Consider the following 22,414-nt stretch of genomic DNA (forward strand, 5'->3'; position numbering starts at 1 on the left):
ATCTACTTTGGAACCTATGATGAGTGGTCTGTGTAAGGTCTGCAATCCAAGGGGATGAATATTATTAGTCACATGAATGAAACACTGCATAAATTCTTCATGAACAATGAGCTGCAGATGTTATGTAAACCATTGGTGGAATAGAATTCTGTTCTTCATTAAAATATGGTTAATAAGCCAGATGGGTCCTTGATGGGCAGCATGATCATTTGTATCTGAATCTCTCCAAGTCCAAGGATTTAGTCCTGACTCCACACTTCATGTAGTTAGTTAGTTAGTTCAATCTCTCAGTCACATCTGGCACTTTGCAACCCCATGGATTGCAGCATGCCAGCCTTCCCTGTCCATCACCAATTCCTGGAACTTGCTCAAACTCATGTCCATCAAGTCAGTGATGCCATCCAACCATCTCATCCTCTGTCATCTCCTTCTCCTCCTGCCATCAAGCTTTCCCAGCATCAGGGTCTTTTCTAATGAGTCAGTTCTTCCCATCAGGTGGCCAAAGTATTGGAGTTTCAGCTTCAACATCAGTCCTACCAATGAACACCCAGGACTGATCTCCTTTAGGATGGACTGGTTTAATCTTGTAGTCCAAGGGACTCTCGAGAGCCTTCTCCAACACCACAGTTCAAAAGCATCAATTTGTCAGTGCTCAGCTTTCTTCGTATATGGCTACTGGAAAAACCATAGCTTTGGCTAGACAGACCTTTGTTGGCAAAATAATGTCTCAGCTTTTTAATATGGTGTCTATGTCGGTCATAGTTTTATTTCCAAGGAGCAAGCGTCTTCTAATTTCATGGCTGCAGTCACCATCTGCAGTGATTTTGGAGCCCAAGAAAATAAAGTCTGTCACTGTTTCCATTGCTTCCCCAGCTATTTGCCATGAAGTGATGGGACCAGATGCCATGATCTTAGGTTTCTGAATGTTGAGTTTTAAGCCATCTTTTAAACTCTCCTCTTTCATTTTTATCAAGAGGCTCTTTAGTTCTTTGCTTTATGCCATAAGGGTGGTGTCATCTGTGTATCTGATATTTCTCCTGGCAACCTTTATTTCAGCTTGTGCTTCATCCAGCATGGCATTTTGCATGATGTACTCTGTTGCTGCTGCTAAGTCACTTCAGTTGTGTCCGACTCTGTGTGACCCCATAGATGGCAGCCCACCAGGTTCCCCCGTCCCTGGGATTCTCCAGGCAAGAACATTGGAGTGGGTTGCCATTTCCTTCTCCAATGCATGAAAGTGAAAAGTGAAAGTGAAGTCGCTCAGTCGTGTCCGACTCTTAGTAACCCCATGGACTGCAGCCTACTAGGCTCCTCAGTGGCACCCCACTCCAGTACTTTTGCCTGGAAAATCCCATGGATGTACTCTGAATATAAGTTAAATAAGTAGGGTGACAATATACAGCCTTGACTTACTCCTTTCTCAATTTGGAACCAGTCTGTTGTTTCACATCCAGTTCTAACTGTTGCTTCTTGACCTTCATGCAAATTTCTCAGGAGGCAGGTCAGGTGGTCTGGTATTCCCATCTCTTTAAGAATTTTCCACAGTTTGTTGTGATCCACACAGTCAAAGGCTTTGGCATAGTCAATAAAGCAGAAGTAGATGTTTTTCTGGAACTCTTGCTTTTTCACTGTTCCAACAGATGTTGGCAATGTGATCTCCACCTTTTCTAAATCCAGCTTGAACATCTGGAAGTTCATGGTTCATGTACTGTTGAAGTCTGGCTTGGAGAATTTTGAGCATTACTTTGCTAGCATGTGAGATGAGTGAAATTGTGCAGTAGTTGGAACATTTGGCGTTTCCTTTCTTTGAGACTGAAATGAAAACTGACCCTTTCCAGTCCTGTGGGCCCTTCTGAGTTTTCCAAATTTGCTGTCATATTGAGTGCAGCACTTAAACAGGAATCATCTTTTTGGACTTGAAAATAGCTCAACTGGAATTCCATCACCTTCACTAGCTTTGTTTGTAGTGATGCTTCATAAGGCTCACTTGACTTCGCATTCCAGGATGTCTGGCTCTTGGTGGGTGATCACACCATCATGGTTTTCTGGGTCATGAAGATCTCTTTTGTATAGTTCTTCTGTGTATTCTCGCCACTTCTTCCACCCCAACCCCCACCTTCATCTTTTTTTTTTTTCTTAAATTTATTTATTTATTTATATTTTGGAGGCTAATTACTTTACAATATTGTATTGTTTTTGCCATACATTGACATGAATCCACCACAGGTGTCTTGCCACATCTTAATATCTTTTGTTTCTGTTTGGTCCATACCATTTCTGTTCTTTATTGTGCCCATCTTTACATGAAATATTCCCTTGGTATCTCTAATTTTCTTGAAGAGATCTTTCCCATTCTATTGTTTTCCTCTATTTCTTTGCATTGATCACTGAGGAAGGCTTTCTTATCTCTTCTTGCTATTCTTTGGAACTCTGCATTCAAATGAGTATATCTTTCCTTTTCTCCTTTGCCTTTAGCTTCTCTTCTTTTCTCAGCTATTTGTTAGGCCTCCTCAGACAACCATTTTGCCTTTTTTTCATTTCTTTTTCTTTGGAGTATGTATTTACTGTAGAGTTTTGACTCAGTAAAATAGTAAAATTCTAAGCATTTCATTGTAAACTGCATAGAATCATATTTTCTTTGTGTCATTCACAAAATTATGTTTGCCATTGATATTTTCATTTAAATCAGTTTATCAAAGAATAATATATAAAATTTAACCAACCATTTCATGAAAAGTTTATCCATTTACACATTTCTGACTTAAGGATCTCACACTCTTGAGACATTGTTTTCAACTAATAACTTCTGAATCACCTTAGGTAATAAATATAAGATGCCATTATTGCTCTCAAATTGGTTACAATGAAGACAAAAAAATGAAATATTGGGTTGGCCAGAAAGATTGTTCATGAAATTTTTGGCCAACCCACAGTATTTGATGGAATGGTGGCAGTAAAATTCTGCTACAAAGAACTTTTGGGCAAAGGTTTTTCAATTAGGCAAAAGTAACAAGATATTTAACTTTTAACCCCTTCGATATTACAGATTCTAAAACACTTAGCCATTTCTTGCTGTAAATGGGTATACCAAACACAATTCACTATATTTGAAGATTCAAGGTCTTCATTATGAGCATTTACTCTCATATGGTTAATACACTCATGTCCTATTGAAATGTTTTTCATCTGTTGGCTCATACTTGAAATAACTCTGAACTATTCTATTTTGTGCTCTTAAGTGCATGCATTCATGTGTGTGTGTGTGTGTGTGTGTGAGAGAGAGAGAGAGAGAGAGAGAGAGAGAGGGGGAGAGAACTTATCACTGATGCCCACTTCACCGTGGTGCTGTATCACCTTAATTGCCTCACTTATATCTCCCAGCATTGCGTTTTACTTTTGCTTGGACCTAGAAACCTAACTTTCCCTTCCTTTGCCTTCTTTTCCTTTCTTTTTCCTTCCTCCTCCCTCCCTGCCGTCTCCCTCCTTCCTCCCTTGCTTGCTCTCACCCTCACTGTCCCCTCCCTTTATCTTCCTCCTCCTTCTTCTTCCCTCTTCTCTCTCTTTTCTTTTTTATCTCTTTCATCTACTCACTTATTCAACAATTATTTATCGACTGTTTTTTATGTACTTAGAAAGTATGTTTATTATATTATGAATAAAGCAGAAAAAATGAGCTTCAGACAAGATCCTAGAGAAATTTCCTATATGTAAAAAGCACTGATTTTAGTGTGTGGGATTTGTGATTTCTCTTTAGGGTACTCAGATGTCTTTTATCCCTACTTAGTTTTGAAGTGTGTTTCATCTGGGTGAGGTGTCACAGTAATGTGAAGAACTATTGGAAGTTATGTGTCAAATGAGTTCATTAGAAGGAGAGTAATCAGCGTGAATTATAGTAATTGGAGAAAATCTCATGAAAGAAGTGGCAACTGACTGACTCAACATGAGCTAATAAAATCGCAATGATATAAAAAGATTCATGATGAAAAACTGCCACATTGGGAGGTTTCTCCTTTGGAGCACTGGTAAGATTTCAGATGAGATGGTAAATACTTGTGATTAAATAAATGATTGCACAGATTATTTGTCCTAACTAAAAATTTAATGGCCATATGTGATGTGGTAAATAATGAAATCACTTCATAACGTAAGATGTCTACTGTGCAGTGATTCATCATGGAGGCCCCATAATACCGGTTATATGGGAATGGATTTCTCAGATTGTTGCAGGAGGGTGTGCATATAACTGTTGGTTCTGGAGAATGTTTATAAAGTTTATAAAGGACAAAGTTTCTTCAAACATTTTTGTGACATGACCTACATTCACACACCATGCACACAAACACACATATGCCTCATAAGTATCTAATAAACAGACATTTCACAAACTTCCTATTTGCTGTGTGTTCTGTTATTTTCTGCTCCATTTAATTTTGCTTTTAACTAGATATGATCCACAAAATTGATTTAATGATTCATTAGTATGTTGTGATCTTCAGCTTGAAAAAGGATAACCTTAGAGTTAGGATAGAAGGCAAGAGAGGAAGGCATAATAGGCACTAAATGTAGTCAGCTGTAGTGAGTATTTCATTGTTGGTTGCTCAATAGCTATTCCCACTTGTAATTGTGCCCTGATTTTCTTTTGGAGATTGGCCTTCTTGCACTATTAGTCTTCATGGTGGGCACCTTTTCTAGATGCCAACCTCTGCCCCTGATAGCCAAGAGACAATCACATGACATAATCTTGGCCCACAAGACTCTGTCCCACTAGAGACTTTAAATCTTGAGAGTGTTATGAGGGAGGACATGGTCAGAAATGACTGATCTCAGGTGCAGTGTCAGCTGGCATCATTCTTGGTAAGGCTGTGCCAGGGATCTCTGTCTTCCTACTTCTTGCAGCTCCCTGGGTTCTGACCAACCACGTCTGCGTCTCTGTTCTTGACCCCGAGTGAGTGTCCTGATTGGCCCTTCCTACCACACACTTGCAATAACAACTCTTGTGCTTTGGTTTAATAACATCTATTTTGCTTAATTTAGCTAGACTTAAGTTCTTACTGGAAAAAATGAATTTTAATTGCTTCATCAGTTAAACAGGAAAAGTTATTGGTTAGTTTGGTATTAGGAAATCAGTCTTGACTATTCATTGGAAGGACTGATATTGAAGCTGAAACTCCAATACTTTGGCCACCTCATGCAAAGAGCTGACTCATTGGAAAAGACTCTGATGCTGGGAGGGATTGGGGGCAGGAGGAGAAGGGGACGACAGAGGATGAGATGGCTGGATGGCATCACCGACTTGATGGACGTGGGTTTGGGTGAATTCCGGGAGTTGGTGATGGACAGGGAGGCCTGGCGTGCTGCAATTCATGGGGTCACAAAGAGTCGGACATGACTGAGCAACTGAACTGAACTGAACCAGCAGACTAATACATGTGTTATGGAGAGGGATGAGAGAGTAAAGGAGAACTTGAAAATGAAACATTTGATATGACTGTGCTAGTTAACACACGGCACTAGTATACAGCACCATTTCACAACGCACTGTATTTTAACAGTAGTCTAAATAGAAATGCCAAATGATAAGCTGGCCAGTTGAAACTGGGTACCTTACTGAAAGGAAAAAGGACCAAGAGGTATTTGTTTCACTTATATAAATATCCTCTCCTGAAAAAATAGCTGTTTCAATTAATTCAGCTTTTTTATCTTGTCTTACAACAGTAGAGTTGGATCAGGTTTTCATATGTAGATAAATTTTGTGCTTAGGGGGAGTTCTTAGAAATTGTAGAAACGGTTAGTTTGTTTATAGCTAAGGAGAAAAATGAGCTGATGCTTTTAACTAAATGCTATTCAATAAAACTAGAGCTTGTACTATTACTGTGATTGCTATAATTATTGTCAACATATTGTTATTTTAATTTCTGTTTCCATATGATAGATAATATTTTCAATGAAAATTTAAAAATCTGCTACAAATTTTTTTATAAATAATTTTAAAAAGCAATAAGCAAATTGCAAATAGAAAAGTTAAAAACAGACTCAAAATTTCTACCACCTAGAAATATTCATCATTAAAATTCAATGAACATTTTTTCAGATATCTTTTTGTGCAAATACTGGAAACCTAGCTGAAGATGACCTTTTATGAATATACATGTTATAATCTTAATAAAAATATTTTTACCTATCAGGATGATTTGATATAATTATGAGTTGTTTGAGATCTTTTTAAAAAGTAGCAAGTAACAGTTTTTTTGAGTATGCAACCATCTAACATAATTTTCTACAATACACTTGAAAGTCCTAAAAACATTCATGCCTTCTAGATAAAAATCAAAGGAACAAATTATTTGGTCCATTAAAAAATCAGAGATGCACCCAAATAATTAGTGTAAGAATATTTACTTCTGTGCTATTCATAATAGTAAAAATTACATTTCACATGCCCCAGCTGGAGTATAATAAAATACATTATCTTATTAGTCATTTCATGTAGTGCTATGCAGCCTTGCCAAACAATGTTGAATAAGAATCACTAATAATCTAAAAGTTCATACACTGTGAAGTGAAAAAACACAGGTTACAAACAAGTATATACATATATTATTGTATACATATGTTACAGACACACATATATTTTTCATATTAATATATTTACACATATTTATATGTATTTATAAATATATTTATATATGTACTTGGGGTTCACTGGTGGCTTAGCTGGTAAAGAATGTCCCTGCAATGTGGGAGATTTGGATTCAATCCCTGGGTTTGGAAGATCCCCTGGAGGAGGGCATGGCAACCCACTCCAGTATTCTTGCCTGGAGAATCCACATGGACAGAGGAGCCTGGAGGGCTGCAGTCCATGGGGTCGTGAAGAGTTGGACACAAGTGAGCAACTAAGCAAGCACATATATATTACACATATATGTACTAAAGGGTATGGACTGAAGTGTTTGTTATAATTATTATTTTCTTTTTAATTAAAAACTATCATATAGGTATTGTTATTTTAATTTCTGTTTCCATGTATTTTATGTATTTTACTTGAAAATTAAGAAAACAATGTTATTTTACATCTTTCTATATCTTGCTGTGTTCAGAATTGGGTTTATAAACACCATTGCATTAATTCTGCTTTAGGTATGCTAGTTTATAGACCAATTTTCAAGCAGGAAAATTTTAAGCAAATCACATCTGTACTTGGTTTCTTTATATTCTTCCTCAGGTAATTTAAGACAAATCAAAATCTATTGACTAGTTCTTAATTTTCTGAAGCATAGAAATCAATAAGGCAGAGTATCTACTTTTTTTTTTTTTAATACTATCTAGAAGAAAACAAAGGTCATATGCAGTCCCTCTGTGCTGTGCTAAGTCGCTTCAGTCATGTCCAGGTCTTTGTGACCACATGGACTGTAGCCTGCCAGGCTCTTCTATCCATGGGGCTCTCCAGGCAAGAATACTGGAGTGGGTTGCCATGCCCTCCTCCAGATCTTCATGACCCAGTGACTGAACCACCCCCTGTCTCTTGTATCTCCTGCATTGGCAGGGGAGTTCTTTACCACTAGTGCCACCTGGGAAGCCCCATGCCATCCCTCTACCCTTATATAAACATGTATTACTATTATGAATAAACACACATACCCACACGTACACACACACACACACACATATATATATATATACTTTGTTGTTCATAAATGGAATTGTATCATATCCTGTCATCCAGTTTTTATCAATGGACACTTTTCCTCTCCCTTCACCCATCTCCTGCAACGTCAGCACCCCATGCTCCACAGTTGTCATGCTAATATTCCTTTTTATTTTTCTGTGCTTGTATGGTGATATCCCACTAAACATTTTGTTCTTATAACAACTGTACCATGTAGAATTGACTATTGTTACTCTGTCTTATGTGTCTTACATACAAATGAACAATTCTTCCTTCACTCCTTTTCATGTTTCTCGCAGCAGATGTTGGGCATTTTCTCGTACTAATTGCAAGATTTATCTAAATTTAAGAAAATTCTTGATAAGGTGCTACATTTAATTGGATTGGATTTTTATATGAAAGATCAGTACTTTTTAATTTCTTTATCACCTATTATCAAGAAATTCTTCAGGATTACTTTCTATTATGAAAAATACTCTCAAAAAAACGAGAGGACTGATTAAGAGTGAGGTTCTTATTAAGGCTGATTTACAAACTGCCATCTCTCTAAACTGTAATCTGCTTACTAGTAACATAAGTATTGAGGAAAGTAATTTCTAAGGTCTGTTTTAGTTATTAGGCTCTAAAATTTATATTAAAATGATTTATTACAATCTACACACACATATATATGAAAGTCTATTTTTTCCGGGTTCTCCAGAAATCCAAGCCATAGCTACTTCATGACTAACAGTAAAAATGACATAATAATGTACTGGTGGAGTGATGTACCTGTCCTGTTTCAGTTCCTGAACTGAAGGAGCTTGTAGGATTGGGGATATTAAGTGTCAAAAGCTAGATGGATCTAGGCAAACGAGGATGGTTAGTTATTGTAAGTGGTCTGGTGGTTTCTTTAAAAGCACTTTGAAAGTGTCCATATTCTTATGCATAAACTCATTGAAATTTCTGCTTTGATCTTTAAAATTTACTTTGAAGGTGATTTCTCTCATAAATTTTACAAAGATTTTTTTGGCTCAAATAAACTTTAATGTTAAAGATAAATTATTTGATATGTGATTACTATTTTTATTTACTTAAAATTTTTTATTGCAGTATAGCTGATTTACAATGCTGTGTTAGTTTCAAGTGTACAGCAAAGTGAATCTATTATATATATATATATATATATATATATGTATATACATGTTAGGTAGTTAGAATAGGAAATAGGAGTCCAGAATGGTGGTAGCTAAAAAGCAAAGAGGGGAAAAGCCCACGAAAATAGAACAAAGGATGGTCTGAGGACAGGAGTGAGAACCTTGGGTAAAACACACAGCCCTCCTGGCTAGCCCAGTTTACATAGGGCAGGCTCAGGGGGAGGAGGAAAAACATATACAAAGAGGAGCCAAAATTGAGCAGGGAGCTCTCTTCTCTTTGTGTCTTTTGGGTCGGCCACCCTCATACCTCAAGGATGTATTTTCCTTTACTTGCCAAATGAAAATGAACTGTAACACAGGGTCCGTCCGTTGCTTCTAATTTTTGCTGTGGTGAGACAGAACCAAGGAAATCACACACTCCCCATGACATATATGCATGTATATGTATGTCTATCTCCACTTTTCAAGATTCTTTTCCATATAGGCCATTGCAGAGTACTGAGGAGGCTTCCCTGTGCTATGCGGTAGGTCCTTACTAGTTTTTAATTTTGTAATATATTTTTCTGGGCTCCAAAATCACTGGAGATGGTGATTGCAGTCATGAAATTAAAAGATGCTTACTCCTTAGAATGAAAGTTATGACCAATCTAGACAGCATATTAAAAAGCAGAGACATTATTTTGTCAACAAAGGTCTTTCTAGTCAAGGCTATGGTTTTTCCAGTGGTCATGTATGGATGTGAGAGTTGGTCTATAAAGAAAGTGGAGCACCGAAGAATTGATGCTTTTGAACTGTGGTGTTGGAGAAGACTTGAGAGTCCCTTGGACTGCAAGGAGATCCAACCAATCCATCCTAAAGGAGATCAGTCCTGGGTGTTCATTGGTGGTACACCCTCCTAGCTGAAACTACAATACTTTGGCCACCTGATGCGAAGAGCTGACTCATTTGTAAAGACCCTGATGCTGGGAAAGATTGAGGGCAGGAGGAGAAGTGGATGACAGAGAATGAGATGGTTGGATGGCATCACCAATTCAATGGACCTGGGTTTGAGTGAACTCCGGGAGTTGGTGATGGACAGGGAGGCCTGGAGTGCTGCAGTTCATGGGGTCGCAAAGAGTCAGACACAACTGAGCGACTGAACTGAATATATAGTAGTGTGTCTGTATCAATCCCAGTCTTCCCCCTTACCCTCAGTAACTATAAGTTTATTTTCTACATCGGTAACTCTATTTCTGTTTTGTGGACTAGTTCATTTGTAGCCTTGTTTTAGATTTCACATATAAGTGACATCATATGATACTTGTCTCTGACGTACTTCACTCAGTTTGACAATCTCTAGGTTCATCTGTGTTGCTGCAAATGGCATTATTTTGTCCTTTTTATGGCTGAGTAATATTCCATTGTATTCCATTGTACCACATCTTCGTTATCTATTCCTCTGTTGACGGACATTTAGGTTACTTCTATGTCCTGGCTATTTTAAATAGTGCTGCAGTGAACATGCAAGCAGTTTATATAGCTCAATATCAAACAAAACAATCCATTAAAAAATGAGCAGAAGATCTAAATAGACATTTCTTCAAAGAAGACATACAGACAGTTAGAAAGCGCATGATAAGATGGTCAATATCACTAATTATTAGGGAAATGCAAATCAAAACTACAGTGAGGTATAACCTCACACAGGTTAGAGCAACCATCATCAAAAAACCTTTAAGCAGTAAATGATGAAGAGGGGTGGAGAAAAGGGAACCTGTCTACACTGTACAGCCACTATGGAGAAAAGGGAACCCTCCCGAACTGGTGCAGCCACTGTGGAGAACAGTAAGGAGTTTCCTTGAAAAACTAAAAATAGAGATACTGTATGATCCAGCAATTCCATTCTTGGGTATATATCTGGAGACGTAATTGGAAAAGATACATGATTAATATTTATAAATGGTGGTCTGTAAGCAATGTAATTATGCAAAAGTTTTTCTCACATGTCAAATCTTATAAAAGTAAAGTTAAAGTGAAATGAAAGTTGTTCAGTCATGTCCAACTCTTTGCGACCCCATGGACGATACAGTCCATGGAATTCTCTAGGCCAGAATAAAATGTATGTGTAAAAGATAATATTAATATTAGTCTTAAAGATCATGACTATGTCAGAAGAATGGTTGAAAATGAGCATAAGGGGAAGCCAGTAATTATTTTGATATACTCCTATATATTCTGCAAAAGTTATGTTCTTTTATTTATTATTATTATTTTTTACTTTACAATATTGTATTGGTTTTGCCATACATCAACATGCATCTTCCATGGGTGTACATTTGTTCCCCATCCTGAACCCCCCTCCCACCTCCCTCCCCATACCATCCCTCTGGGTCATCCAAGTGCACCAGCCCCAAGCTTCCTGTATCCTGCATCGAACCTGGACTGGCGATTCATTTCTTATATGATATTATACATGTTTTAATGCCATTCTCCCAAATCATCCCCCCCTCCCTCTCCCACAGAGTCCAAAAGACTGTTCTATACATCTGTGTCTCTTTTACTGTCTTGCATACAGGGTTGTCGTTACCATCTTTCTAAATTCCATATATATGCGTTAGTATACTGTATTGGTGTTTTTCTTTCTGGCTTACTTCACTCTGTATAATAGGCTCCAGTTAAAAGTTTTGTTTTTTTAGGGATCTTTTATTAGTCTTCTTGGGCCACTGTCACAAATATACCACAGGTTGCGTAGCTTAAACAATAAAAGCCAATCTTTAAAGTTCTAAAGGCCAGAAATCCGAGGTCAGCATGCCAGCATAGTTGGCTTCTAGTGAGGGCCCTCTTCCTCACTTGGTATGACTGCCTTCTCATTCTATCTTCTGATGTTGGAAACAGAGAGACAACGGGCTCTTTCATGTCTCCTTTCTCAAGGGCACTAATCCCTTCATGAGGACCCCACTCTTGTAACTGTCAAATTATCTCTCAAAGACTGATCTCCCTATACCATCACATTGAGGGTTAAATCTTCAACATATAAATTTTAGGGGCACACAGTTCATAGCAGCTTTCATGGAAACATACAAACCATGAGAAATAGTGATTTCTTGTAGTTAGTTTAGCCTAGTTAATAATTGCTTGAGGGCCTCAAGTCTGATTAATCGCTGAAAAATTACTGCCTTTATGAAGTACATTTTAGCACGTTATTGCATAAGCATTTTGGGGAATCACAATTTTGACAGAAGAAAACACACAAAGGTGACTATATATAAAAGAATGTACAACAGTTAGACAATAAGAGGCTTTCCAGTCATCAGAATTTTTATAGTGCATTTGCATTTTTATTGGCTTAGGAAATTTTTAATGCACTTCAGTATAGTGTATTAAACAGATGAATATTTGGCCTTTATAATATCATTTATTTTATGCAAATTTTTATTCTGTCTTGCTCTCCTCAAACCACTTATACATTGTTGTGTTATTTGGGATATGGGGAGGTTGCTGGCAGTGTCACAATTTTGGCACCAAGCCACTGAGTTGTGACAGTCAATGCCAGCCTTTGTATTATGTATCTATTCCTCTTGAAGATGAGTCTAAGGCAGATAACATGCTTTAAGCATACAGGGGCTTGTATACCTTTGGATGATGATATAACTAAAACATGATTATTTGGTAATTTATATGCATATAAATATTGGCAAATGAAAGTAACTGAGTCTCTTGCTCTTCTGAGATAATGTAATCTAGAACCCTGCTTTTAGATTTGAGTTTTTTCTTTAGTCTGTTTATATTATTTTGAACTTGCTTTGCATCATTTTGTCAGCCTACTTTGTATGGGTCTGTTTTAACAGCTTATTTTATGTTGATCTATTCTGGGTCCTTTAAAAATTGTTTGGATGGTGATGGATCTGTTTGTTTATTTGCTTGTTTGTGGTAATACGCTGATTGAATAAATACTAACATTTTCAGGGCTTAGAATATTTTTGTGATTTCAGTTATTTCCCTGTGGCTGTTTTTCAGCTATTAATATTTCTGGCATACATAGCTATTTGGATGATGGAGATCTAAGTGGGGACAGAACTAATTGGGGGTGGAGGGTAGTGGTGATTGTAGAGAGAGAAAAATCACTTAAACTATGTGGGTAATTCTGTGAAATATAAGGCTACATTAGTATTCAGATTGCATCTGATGTTCTCATAAATAATGTGTTTATAGAAAAACAACCATTTGCTCTAAGTAAATGGTGGTACATATAACATTTTTGTAGATGATTTGTGAGGCATATAGGGGTAATATTGCTTCTCCTACTGAGCGTATATTGCTTTAACTATGTATTCAGGAAAATGTATAAATCACAAATGCAAATTAAGCAAAATATAGTGACTAACACTTGCTTTAAATATGTGGTATTGAAATGTGTACTCCTCAATATTTTTCATAATGGATGGCTTGCAAAGGTAACACAGAAAATAAGGTTAAGCTTAAATATTATATAATTATGGGCCTTCAGCCTTGCCTGCACTTATAAGGTAATAAAGTATATTTGCATTACTTTTGATCTCATTTTATTCTTTTGTGATTGTTAGCTTTTCTTCTGAAATCTGTCCTAAACTGAATTCCGACTGCATTCTGCAGTGTCAGGAAAATTGATAATGTTTATTTCTTAACACTGTGCAGTATATGATTTTACTAACTCTGTATTAATATTTCCAAAGAAGAGTAACAAAAGGGGCTTTTAGCATTCACCCTTTGTTCAATAAATCAAGCATAAACATGGTCTGCACATGGCTTTTCAGCAAACTCTGCCATTTTATTTGTCTTTTATCTTAAGGTTTATTGCTTTCCAAGGCTTAAAATGATTCAGGGTCTGAACTGTTTAACTTGGGATGTTTAGGTTATTGATGTCTCAGCCAGAGAGTGTGAGAAAGTCAGACGCTAAAACTCCTTGACCATGTACAGTAGATGAAGTGTATGTGTTTGAATGATTCATTCCTTGGCACATGATCCTTGCTCTGCCCTCTTACTTTTGAAATTCATTGGCATTTCTGAATAATTACCTGAAATTCTGACTCTTTTCTGTAGGTTATTCTGTCTTCCTCGTGCTCAAAACTTGCTATAGAGCATGTGCTAGCTCGTTTCCAGATTTTCCTATAGGAACTTCCAGGGAAGAAACAACGCAGTACCTAGTAAAGTTAAACTCTAGTAAAATTGAAATCTACTAAAAATGAAAAACGACCAATCCTCCCAAGTTGATTATACAACAAAAAATTTTGTTTTTATTTAGAGTATATTTGTCATTTGCTTTTTTTCCTTTTAGCATTACAAATTTAAAATTTTATATTGTTTAAGTATATGCACAATTCTTTCATTAATTACTGATTAAATGCCTATTTTTTTCTCCACTAGTTTAGACCTGGGGTAGATTCTTAGGGAAAGGAGAATGGGAACAATACTAGTATGAACATGAAATTGGACCCTAGAGAAAGAAACAAATTTCATATTTATTAAGTACTTATTTTGTGCTGGACATTGTTTAAGAAAGTGTGATATATGCCTTGTACCTAAAATCTGGTTGAAGATACATGTGTGCCACATAATTGGTATGTGCCACGTATTGGTACATGTATATACTACCCTTCACTATTATAATTATAAAATTTAAGACTAAAATTATTTTTATATGAATGAAACATGAGAGTTCAGACAGAAGAGTAGTCAATATAGAGCTGGTCTGGACAGATAAGGCTGAGAAGTTGCCTTGAGTTGAGACTCAAGGAGGGCTAGTGCATTTTTTATCATTTGTTTAACACAGAACTTGAAAGTCCTTTTACACATTTTTCATTTACAACTTAAAATAGCCCTTTGAAACAAGTAGTTGAATTACTTCCCCTTCTAAACACAGTAAGTGGAATTTAGATAGATGAAGTAAATTTGCCCCCAAATGACCCAGTGATGCAGCATTATCCTCCGCTCCCAACACAAACACAATTTATCTCACGTTGCAGCCCCGTCACGCTACTCCTCTGTTTAAAACATTTTGACAGTGTTCAATCACCCTTTAAATAAAATCTATACTCCTCTTCTTGACCTATGAACACTTACAAGAGTTCACCTTTGTCTACCCCATGACATCACTTGATGTCACTTTCCCTTCCCTAGTATCACCTTAGCCACTTAGAATCTCCTTTCTCTCCTTTAACTGATACAAAATTTTGCATGAACTGTTGGTACTGGACATTGTTGACTACCTGTGTAGCTTTTATTCAGTATCAGCTTTTCCCTGACAGCATCCCAGCTTTTGTTTGGGTGTCCCATCTCCCTGGTTACATTGCAGACACATGGTTTCTAGGACGGATGGCTGCTTGAGGTATAATTCTAGTAGTCAAAGCCAATCATGGTGTTCCCAACCCTTTGTTAGATATTGACTGAGGGATCAATGCCCACGCCAATCAATACAAAACCATTTCCTCAGTAACAGGAATTGAGTGGAGAATGAGCAGATGACCACATTCAGGCCAGTGACACACAGGGAAAGCTTGGTAAAGGTTTCTGGGAAATATTTTATTGCTCTTAAAATAGAACAAAATGAAGAGGAAGTATGTTTGTTGGCTATCTGTGTGAAACCTGGAACTTTGACATCTCTCTTGCCAGCATCTCAGGATTGAGGCTGACACACAGAAGGCTGAGTTGAGATCTCCGAGGCACTGGATTGAGCATCCCTGAACTATGCTCATATTTGAATTTCTACTTATTTTAAGCAAGATCTACCCTTCTTTTTTTAAACCCATTTCCCTTTTTTTTTTTTTTTTGATATGGTAAAAACTTCCGTCCCTTGTGAACCTCTTTCCCCTAGTTGCTAACTATTGACTTACTGCAGCGTTTATCTGATGTTCAGGTCTCAGTTCAGTTGTTTCCTCTATAGAGAATTCTGTCCTGGTATACAATTGGAAATACTCTTCTCTGTCAATCACTGTTTATCTCACTACTCTTGTTTTCATTTCTTCATAGCACTTATTCCTACTCTCTTATTAGTGTATTTGTTTAATGCTTGAGTCTTTACATGTAATCTCCATAAGAACAGGAAGCTTGTCATCTCAATTACAGTGGCATCTTTAGCAGTTTGAACAGTGGGGTCTTTCTTACCCAGGGATTGAAACTGGGTCTCTTATATGTCCGGCTTTGGTGGGAAGACCTTGTCATTAACAGCAGCTCGGTATCTGTTGGATGGATGGATAGGTGGAAGAGTCAGATTGCAACTTTGGCTTCAAATGCCATGCTCTGCTCACTTCACTTTGTTGGCTGACAAGGAGGAGGATGATCATATCCATAGAAGGAACAGCAAAAGCAGAGGACAAATGGAGGGCATTCCAGAGAGGCTCAATCTCTTTTCTATTGATTGAGAATAAATTGATGCAAATTATAAACCAGTAGGTAAATATGTCAGTTAAAGAGTTTAAAAAATCCAAATCAAATGAATTAAAATGTTGGCTAGTAAAAATTTGGTATGGTATATGCTTACTCCTTGGAAGGAAAGTTATGACCAACCTAGATAGCATATTGAAAAGCAGAGATATCACTTTGCCAACAAAGGTCCGTCTAGTCAAGGATATGGTTTTTCCAGTGGTCATGTATGGATGTGAGAGTTGGACTGTGAAGAAAGCTGAGCGCTGAAAATTGATGCTTTTGAACTGTGGTGCTGGAGAAGACTCTTGAGAGTCCTTGGACTGCATGGAGATTCAACCAGTCCATCCTAAAGGAGATCAGTCCTGGGTGTTCATTGGAAGGATTGATGCTGAGGCTGAAACTTCAAATTCTTTGGCCACCTCACGCGAACAGTTGACTCATTGGAAAAGACTCTGATGCTGGGAGGGATTGGGGGCAGGAGGAGAAGGGGACAAGAGAGGATGAGATGGCTGGATGGCATTACCGACTCGATGGACATGAGTTTGAGTGAACTGTGGGAGTTGGTGATGGACAGGGAGTACTGCCGTGCTGTGATTCACGGGGTCGCAGGAGTCAGACACGACTGAGCGACTGAACTGACTGATGCATATAAAAAATTTAGGTCATTGCACAGAGTTGGACATTCAGTACATAAATGTTTGCTCCATGATTGCCAGTGACTTAAGTTATCACAAGATTTTATCTGTAATGAGTGGCTTGTAACTTGATGAGTTTTATAAACTCAGACTCCAAATACTCCAACCAGAGGGAGACTGACAAGTCCTGAAGAGCCTTGGCAATGGGAAGAAACCAGTGAGTGGAAGCTTCTTAGGAGCTTCAGTGATGGAGCAGGGATGATGTCAAGGATCACGCTCTACTCTGTCCTCAGCATTGATTTGCACTGGCAATGGAATGGGGGTGGCTGGACATCAGGAAGTAAAGGGATCATCCTGACACCTTTGTTCTCTACTTAAGACCCTAAGTCAATTTTTTTTTTTTTTTTTGCTCTACTTTTCAGATACCCACCGAAGATAGTCTTAGAGTTTACCATAGTGCTTAAAAGCGTGTCTTGATACTAGCTAGACTCCTTGAGATTGAATTTCTGCTCTGTCAACCTGCTGTGTGACTTTACTTAACCTCTATGTGCCTTCCTATCTACATTTCCACATGCAACTAATAATAATAGCACTTCATAGAGTCACTGTAAAAATTAAATGAGTCAATATACAGAAAAGCATGCCTTCCATCCTATCTGTGGTGATATATCTTGTTCTCTTTTTTAAAAAAAATATTCCAATGTTACTGATAATTTTGTAAAAAATAATACAATGGATTACTAGAAAACTGAAGTAAAGACACAAAACACTGGTCTCAATTTTATAAAACAGATTAAACAGAAAAACATTACTGTCACAGTTTACCATAGCAGTTTCTGAATGTTTGTTCTCAGTTTCTGTATTTGATAGTAAACTGCTAACCACCACCCAATGAGTAGCTGGTGTGTAAAGAACTTAAAACAGTACTTGGCACATATTATGTATAGCACAACATTGCCCAATATTGCAGAACTTTACTTTAAGAAACAGATCTAGGAAGGGTTGTCTACTATAGCTATATGCTAAGTCGCTTCAGTCATGTCTGACTCTTTGTGACCCCATGGACTGTGCCTGCCAGGCTCCTCTGTCCATGGGATTCTCAAGGCAAGAATACCAGAGTGGGTTGCCATTTCCTCCTCCAGGGGATCTTCCTGAGTAGAGATCAAACCCATGTCTCTCATGTATCCTGCTTTGGCAGGCAGGTTCTTTACCACTAGCGCCACCTGGGATTTCCTCCCAATTTGTCTAACTGCTGCTGCTAAGTCACCTCAGTCATGTCTGACTCTGTGTGACCCCACAGACAGCAGCCCACCAGGCTTCGCTGTCCCTGGGATTAAGAACACTGGAGTGGGTTGCCATTTCCTTCTCCAATGCATGAAAGTGAAAAGTGAAAGTGAAGTCGCTCATTTGTGTCTGACTCTTAGCGACCCCATGGACTGCAGCCCACCAGGCTCCTCCATCCATGGATTTTCCAGGCAAGAGTACTGGAGTGGGGTGCCACTGCCTTCTCTGAATTTGTCTACTACCCACTTTATTGTAAGAAGCAGATCTAGCAAAGTTTATCTACTACCCATAGAGAAAACTTGGTAAAGGTTTCTGGGAAATATATTGCTTTTAAGTGTTGAAGGCACAAGTAGGTGACTAGAGAAAGGGAAGGGGTGACTAGAACCCTCTTCTCTCTTGCAGCAGAAATGTTTAACTTTTGTGATTTCCTTTCACAGCTCAATGAATTGGCAGACTTTTTCAAATAGATATATTAACCAGTAAATATACATACTTTTGGGATAGGGAGACAATTCTCATGGATATTTTGCAGGTATTACATATCTCCTTTCCTTAGTGTAATATGTATAATTTATACCCAAGGGAAGGTATATCCACTCTGTGAGACTTACATAAAACCCAAACTATCTTTGACCCCTTTCTAACTTTGTTACCTGACTGTACTACCTCTCTATACCTCCCTTATCTCATCTGTAATATTATCCCATAGGATTATGATCAAGGTTAAACAAGCTGATATATCTTAGCTAATATCTATCAGAACAATACCTGCTATAGAGTAAGCAGCAGGAGGATACCATGAATAATACGTAATAATAATGAATAATAGAAATCCAAACAAAGACCATTTCTGATAAAATATTTTTATATTGAAAAAGCCTTATATCCAAGTAACAAATTAATCTTACATTACTAAAGATCATTGGAAATGCTAAAATTGTTATTCACAACCAATGAATAGCATCATCTTTTTGATGGGGCAATTACCCTGAGTGATCTGATGGTGCAAACTCACATGATTCAAAAGTGGAATAAATCAGACATGTAGCAGAGAGCCATCAGTGAGAGCTTAGACATGCTACAGGCTTACAGGTCATCACAGGGAGATATGTAATAGTTGTTTGAAAGTGAAAAAAGGCATGAAAATATTTTATTTTTGAGTTGTGGGCATCTTTTAAAAAATATCTGGTTGAAAGCCAATTCTCTATATTTATTGAACCAGTCATCATGTATGTATTGAATGCCTATGTGGTGGTAATTCAAAGATTATATCACTTAACTTCAAAGAACATACAATATGACAGGAAGAGACATACTGAATTAAATTATTAATAAAATACTGTGTTAGATTTCGGTAGCAATTCAGACATCTGGATGTAGCAACCATTTGTGAAACAATCCAAATGATTCCACAGTTCTGAAGCAGCAGTCTAATCCCTTTCTTACTTTTAGAAGATAACTTGTCAGCTTAATGTATGTTGCCTTCTCCATAGAGGATGGAAAAAATATGGGCCTGCCTTATTGAGAACCAAACAATCCAGAGAAAGGCTCCGTTATGGGAAACCTCATTGCTCTGTAAAAAGTACCTGCCAAAGCAGAAAGGTGATTCCAGGAAGAGTTAGCAGCTTTATAGTGTCTTTGGACAACTTTATTTTTTTCATCAGGAGTGACCAAACAAGATGGTGACACCTCTGAGACCAAATTCTTGTCCCATTTCTATCCCATTCCCAACTACTCACCGAATGGACTATGTGCCCCTTATGTTGAGGTGATCACTAATTTGCTCTCCTGCCTCCTTGAAAGAAAAGAACAGAAAATTGTTTTGCCACTGATTTAGCTGAATGAAACTCATCTCATCCTGTGTTTTGGACCTGAATGGTCTCTCTAAATGTGCCATATCATTGTGCTTTGTCACCAGGTAGTGCTGGAGAAATCTTGGATAGCTTATGGACAAAACTCTTTTTAAATTTTATGTTATTTTGAGACTTTGCTTCTTTGGGGTTGGGGTACACTGGTCACCCCATCTGGCCGTGAGAGCTCTCTACAGTCTGTGGGCCGGCAGGGTGCTAATCTTTTAAAATTTCTTTCCCTACCCAAAGCTCCATTTTTGGTGAGGTTTCGGTGAGGTCTGTTAGGTGTACATCTGGCAGCTTAGTTGGCTTAAAATGTTCTCTCCTTTGGTGTGATCTCTTTGGGGACCAATTGAGAGGAAGAAAAACCAGTAGTATATCTGTTTTGATCCTGAAAATTGATGTGTCTTTTTGAAATAAAGGACCAGTCTCTCCAGAAAAAAAAAAAAAAAGAAAGAAATGAGAACAGCAAAAAACAAAGCAAAAACAAAAAACAGAGACATATGTAGTTGATATAAGATGGTAAATGATTGCTTGGTTGCTGTCATGTCCAGCTGTTTGTGACCCCATGGACTGTCACCCACCCATCTCCTCTCTCCGTGAGGATTCTCCAGGCAAGAAGACTGGAGTGGGTTGCCATGCTCTTCTCCAGGTAAATGATTAATTACCATTAAAAGGTATAGCGTTTTAGGAAATATATAGACCATTTTAGGTAGTGGTGATGGAATGGATGCTATATTCTGATGATTAAGTAGCCTATGTATTTTGTTTCATTCAGTAAGAATAAAATCCTACCAACAGTCACACACATATATGTGTGTACCTGTTCCTCTCCACACATACCCCAAACTAAAAAGGAACCATATGTAAATCTATTACATTTTAATCAAATTCTTCTGGCAGGTATTATATGACCTTTCTGAAGCATTGCAGTAGAATTGTCAAGCAACCTAAACTTGTTCTTCTTTTAAATGCCTCAATGCAAAATTTGAAGCAAATTCACTGGAGCTACATGTACAGTTTTGAAAGACAGTCTAATTTTTCTGGGAACATTGAACATAGTATGATTAGCCTCAAAGTTGACATTCAACAATTTAGGTGTGCAATTTAACTTTACATTAAAAGAGAGAAATTTTGAAAAGTTTAGTTAACTTTAAAAATTAGTACCTTTTCAGACTTGAAGCCTATCAGGATGTCAACATATTCTAGCTGCCAACTCTCTTTAACCTAATGTCTGAAGAGTGTGGCATTAATTAAACCTTTATTATTTATCCAGTCAGTCTGTGGACTTCTCAAATTTGAGACTCCTAATTAGTCAGATGTCTTTTGGTGGTTCCATGACAAACATTAAGAACATGTTATTAAGTTCAACTTGTGACTTATTACCACCCTGTGATTAGAATGTTACTCCATTTACCATTTGGGGAGAAAAGGTGCTAAACAATTTACATAAAATGTTGTTCTAAGGACTTGATTGAAAAATCTGTGGTGTTTTCAAGCCATATTTTGAAGTAGCACATTCTGTCTCTAACAATGATTTCTCAGCAGGACCTGGTTTCCACTGCAGCTATATAAGGGGGAAGTTAGCCACGTCTTCTGGCAGTAATACATGAAATTAAACACATTTTTCATAAGGTGTGTTTATCCAGAGGACCAAACGTACCATGAACAAATGTATTCTTTGGTTAGCCACTTACACTTGAACTCACTGGAATGCTCAAAACCTGACTGTCATTGTAAGAATGTTTCAATTAAAGAGGTTAGAAGAGTCAATACAGTCTTTTTAAGGGAATAATAGCCAGAAACAATGTAAACAATCCCAAATTTCCCTAGATTATTTAAATTTCATTTTGAGAAAGCAGAAAATATGACTCAGTTGTTAACCAAAGGTATCCGTGCCTTTACAAATTAGTTAGCAGTAAAAGAAATTTACTTAAGTCCTGTACCTATGTCAGACTATTGCATACTACCTTGTTCAGATCAAGCACAGGAATATAAATGTGTAAATCTGAAAATCAGCTATTTTAGCTATGATTTATATCTTTAAATTTTTCTCTTTAATAAATTAAGTATTGTGTTTTGGAGCGAAGCTATTCAATTCAGTCTAGTAATATCATCCAACACGATAAATGAAGACGCTTACTAAGCTGTTAAAGACAGAAAAAACAGAAAACCCAAAACAAAACAATAACAAAAAACAAAGCTATAGATCCTGTATTCAAACAACAAGCAGTAGTTCTTACATCTTTTGATTATTTTAATTATGGACATAGCTTCTCAAGTGGAGATCGCTAATCTATTTCTTAATTTCTTTGGCTATCAGTTTATACACTGATTGGTGATATTCTATTTATGCCTATAGTTGTGAAAATAAAATGGCTTGAAAATATATAATGGAAATAGCTTAAAACAAAGCTTATCAACAGTAGCATTATCGATGTTTCCAGATGAGTAATTCTTTGT

At 37.3% G+C, this 22,414-nt stretch overlaps 1 long non-coding RNA gene across 3 annotated transcripts in view; it reads left to right on the forward strand.

Moving 5' to 3' along the window:
- Positions 1–22,414, forward strand: part of LOC147370015 (uncharacterized) — a 57,490-nt gene that overhangs the window by 13,422 nt on the left and 21,654 nt on the right. Inside the window, exon 2 of one of the 3 annotated variants that reach the window (XR_015168306.1) lies at positions 20,506–20,603. The exons of the other annotated variants lie outside the window; for them this stretch is intronic. This is a non-coding gene — a long non-coding RNA (uncharacterized LOC147370015). The remainder of the gene's footprint in view (positions 1–20,505; positions 20,604–22,414) is intronic. 3 annotated transcript variants of the gene reach the window in all.

This window comes from Bos grunniens, chromosome 7, assembly GCF_055505025.1.
Source record: "Bos grunniens cultivar Pamir isolate PY7600 chromosome 7, Bosgru_T2T1.0, whole genome shotgun sequence".
Taxonomy (NCBI): domain Eukaryota; kingdom Metazoa; phylum Chordata; class Mammalia; order Artiodactyla; family Bovidae; genus Bos; species Bos grunniens.